The sequence below is a fragment of the Blennius ocellaris genome, assembly GCF_963422515.1.
Source record: "Blennius ocellaris genome assembly, chromosome: 16".
In the NCBI taxonomy this organism is placed as follows: domain Eukaryota; kingdom Metazoa; phylum Chordata; class Actinopteri; order Blenniiformes; family Blenniidae; genus Blennius; species Blennius ocellaris.
In genome coordinates this window covers 7,870,095-7,874,854 of record NC_137665.1, presented here as the reverse complement: position 1 = coordinate 7,874,854, position 4,760 = coordinate 7,870,095, and positions in this window count along the sequence as shown.

The window sequence follows — 4,760 nt, the reverse complement described above, 5'->3', positions numbered from 1 at the left end:
TTTAGTTTGCATCTGAGAGGACTCGCATCAGTTTCAAATTATTAGTTGTTTACTAATAGGTTATTAGGATAAACTATATATTACCCAAACAAGATTCAAGACTTTTTCACTTGCTTATTTTTAATGGTACACTTTAAAAAAAAAAAAAAAAAAAAAAATCACAATTATTGGCTTTTTTTATGTTTAATCTCCATGTTTAAACACTCAGCTACATCGCTATATAAATTATACAGATTGTGAGCACTTTTACAAAAACATTAGAAGTAATCCGTGTCAGGAGTTTTGAGCTTCTACAGAAGCTGCAGGAGCAGTGGTCCTCCTTAACGTTACCTTAATTTTGTCATCGTTCTTATCTGGTTCTCAAAGGTTTTTTTCTTTCAGTTTCAATAAATCAGTTTCAATGACTTTTCCCCCTCTATTCTTGTCTTATGATTTATTTCTCTGTATTTAACTGTTTTTTCCTAACTGCCATTGTATTATTGTTCATTTGAAACACAAAAAAACCTCAACATTCTGAGGGCACGGTAGCGCCACAGTCCTCAGTGAACGCCTTCGCATCAGAGCCTGAAAAAACTGAAGTTGGAACACAGCAAAGCTGTCGCTAATCACAGTGCAATAAGTGTTTACATAGGGAGGTTGAACCAGTTTTGGTTTTTTAACTTGACTGATTCTTTTACTTGACTCATCACTTGAATCTTGCTGTGTATGGTTTGCTCACGTGTGATCACCAATGATGTGTTTTTTAAGTTGCACTCAGTTTATTGAGTCGAGTTTACATTTGTGAGATGTAATGGTTTAACACGGTAACAGATACCCTCTGATGAGAAACAATTATAAAACTATTGACAAAAACTTCAAATGCATTAAAATTTTAACGGAGTTGGGAAAGTAGCATTTCACACGGTACGTTTTCACTCATAAGCTTTAGATAGAGTTCACTCTGTTGCAATTCACTGTATTTTAAACATTTATCTTGCTTTTAGTCATCATGCAACATCAATTAATGCGACAGTTATTTGAACTCTGGTTCATATGTTCAAATCGGTTGCTCAGTTCTTGGGCAGCAATTGTTTGTTCGAGGCTTCCTAATATCATTGGAGGTCATCAGGATGGGAGCTGCTGACATGGTTTTGGACCTGTAATGTTATAAAGTTGGTGATGTTTGAATGTTGTGATGACACGGGGATATCGCCCTATCTACCTCTAGAATTAAGCTTTAACCACATCTCTACATGGAGTTGTTGCCTCATAATCATAGAAAGTAGTCTGGTGTCTCCTGGTGTTGATTTTCAGTCTCTGAACTTGTGGTCGCTTGGGGTTGGTTTATTTATATAAAAGAGTTGGCTAATGCTGCCACCTAGTGAACAGGTGATACCATTACAAGTTGTGCATTTATTGCTTTCCTTATATCGCCGGTGTGTTGTCGTTCCTGGGAGGAGAATCCCCAATAACCTGCAGCCTGTTGGACTTGTGTAAGTAAAACAAGCAACTCGCTTGAGTTTCTTTCGTCTCACTCACTTTTCATTAATTAATTACATGTGTGTTTATGTGTATCTTATATCATCTACTGTTATGATGTGAATTCATCATCATTTCGTGTTTGGTAAACAACCTCCGTAGCTTGTTAGTGTGTACATCACAGAGTATTTGTGTTGAGTTTATTCCACAGTATGTACAGTAGCGCAGTCAGGACAGGCGACCACAGAGTTTTAACTATTGCCTTCCAAATGTCTTGCAATCATAAGAAAGATTTACGTTTGTCGTCCCAGAGAATTGAAGTAATAAAAAGAAATCCTTTAACTGTCACTAATTGAAGCAGAATTTTTTTTTCTTTACTTCCATTAACCGAAATGCTACTGAAGTTTAGAGCCCCCTTGTGGATCTGCCCTTCACACTTTGACATTTCCTGTCAGAGATAGAAGAGTCCATATTTCAGTCTTGCATCCAGAGCAGTGCTCTGAGTCGCTGCTTCTTACCATGGTGACGTGATGCTGCGTTAAATAAACCTCTCGTATGAAGTTAAACTGTAAGATTCAGGGTCGACTGCTGTGGAAATAGTTACTACAAATGAATTCCTGTGTATTCCTTTTTTTTTTTTAATAACTGAGAGGCACTTGCTAATTATTTCGGGTTTGGTTGCAGATTACGTCTCAATTAATCTTCTGTGAACTAAATCTCAGAGTAAAACTTACATGTTTACACTCTTTGTTTAGTTGCTAAGCAAAGCAGTACTATTTTCAAAGGTCTTTTACACCTCAGTTATCAGTCTATATGCTACCGTGTGTCCACTGTGTGGTTCTGACTCATTCCAGGCACTACCACTATCCTCTTCTATAAATTTAGACAAACTCCACATATATTTTCATCACCTGACAAAATCCACTTCCCATTCATTCCTTCATCCTCCAATAAATGTGATTACCACCCCCGATTACCTCCATACTTATGTACTCCATCATTGCTTGACAAGCACCTTTGTGTTTATTCATTCATTGTTGCCCAGCGACAACATTTTACCACCACTGAATCGCTATTCAAAGAAGTAACGTGCTGGTTATTCAGTCACTCTCAGTCTGACTAAATCAGATGGTTATAGATGAAAAGGCCCCAAATGACTCAAATTATTATAGCCACACTAAAAGGAGATAAATGCTCCCCGTCAACATACGCCATCAAGAAGCCATTTAGAGCCATTTCTGCTTATACATGCACCGAAAGTGAGCAGCTTAAATACTGTATGTGTGCGTGATAGAAAGAAATCACTGTAGTTCCTGTAAAAGTTAATGAATCGATGCAGAAAATAGTTGTTAAAATCCATGTGATTTTAGTTTGTGGAGTGTATTTTCATATTTCTGTCAAATTACATAAAAACGTCATGAAAAGGAGCAAAGCCAAGAGAAAGATTACTCTGATTTCAGACCTGCTTTTCCACAAACTCTAATGGGTACACATGAATCAAAGGCAGTGTGAACAGACGTATTTGGTGCAGACTGAAGACAGCTTGTCTCCGGCGATAATTCACCGCTGAGCCAAACGTGTCTCAGTTTGAAGAGCAGGTCGTCTTCCAATCCCAAGGTTGCATCTTCAAAGTCTCCTTGAGCGAGACAGCGAATCCCAAGTTGCTCCCTGATGGAGGTCGAGCCCCTTCACGGCAGCTGCTGTCGCCAGTGGTGTGTGTGAGTGTGTCCGTGGACGGGTGAATGGAATTTACAGTGCAAAGTGATTTAAGACTGCTAAAGTGATCGAAAACATGCTGTCTAGATGAAGGTTATTTACCATTTACACCAACTTTGAAGCCTCGGTGTGGTGAAATTGTTGTTGTTGCTGCTGCATGTTAAACATGTCAAGTGAAACATGCATAAAAACGGTATTTGCCTTGAGGGTAATAATGCATTCATATGAGGCCAAGGCTCTTGCATTCAGATGCCTTTTGTTTGTTGAGCTTGCATTCTTTATTAACCTGCTTTGTTTTGAAGAGAGACCAACTCCAGTATTTCCATGAGGTACACTTACACCTTCACGCGACTGTAGAGCCGTGTGATGTACTGGTTCAGCTGAGCACTGAGCTACACCATCGAGTTATAAAGATAAAAGCCTAACAGGTCCTTGGTCGGCGCCTGCTGAGCATTTTATCAAGCTTTTCCTGTTGGAGGGGAATTGTGGGTATGCATGGTTAAACCCTGGGAGGGCCTTTACACTGACACACTCTTTATGACACCATCCGCGGCTGCCATGTTCAAGCACAGGTTTTATGGATACCACTCACCCCACCGGGGACCACTACTACTGCTGATTTATATTTCCATAAAGCAATACGAATATAATGAGTTTATAGCTCCGCTTGCTTTAGGACAGACTCACTGCTGACACTGACAGGGGTGATTGGTAGGGCAAGACAATGATATTAAATCACTTTTTACTGTTGTTAACCATTTAGAGTGATGGATTTATACTTGGGCGCTTGGGGTGAAGTTTGTGGGAATGTTTGAGGTTTTTTTTCTTCTTCTTTTAATGGAGGGAACCACCTGTGCAATAAGTGATCTTATTCATGGACCAAATTGATTGTACACACTTACATGGCTGTGGAGCATGCTTTTGCTTTTAACAAAATAACAGTTCACTACGGCTTGAGCCTTTGAGGTTTTGAAATCTCACAGAATGACGGGACCTGTTGTGTTGCTACGTTTTCAAATGTCATAAATAACAAGACATGGAAGCAGGTTTGCGGCCTGAAGTTCAGTGAGGTTTTCTGGACGTGAGGCTCATGAACTCAACATTACTTTAGTCCTCAGTGCACCACTGAGTCCTTCTTATTGTAAACACAGTGTTTTGAGATGTTTCCAATAGACAGTGGCTTGCAAAAGCATTCATCCATCATATTTGGTGGAAAATCGTGAAAATGACTTTTTGTTCATATGTATTGCAGACAGCTGGAGTAGAATTTTTCCTCAGATAATTAAGAGAGATGAGATTATGGTAAAAGAAAACTTCTCTAAAAAAAACTGGATATTTGATAACAAATCATCCATTTCTATAAAATGAATTAATATTCTGCAAGGGAATAAAAAGAGGTGTTTTCCCCAACTCTGCTCAAGATAATGGAAAACGTTTGAAGGATTAGCGGGTACATTTTACATAGTTTGTACATAGAGTTTACATACTGGTTAAGATGAAACGGGTGGAATCGGATGATCTCATTTTGTTGGCTGACCAGAGAATAAAGGTTAGATTACTCAGCAGATTAAGTTTGTGTTTGATCA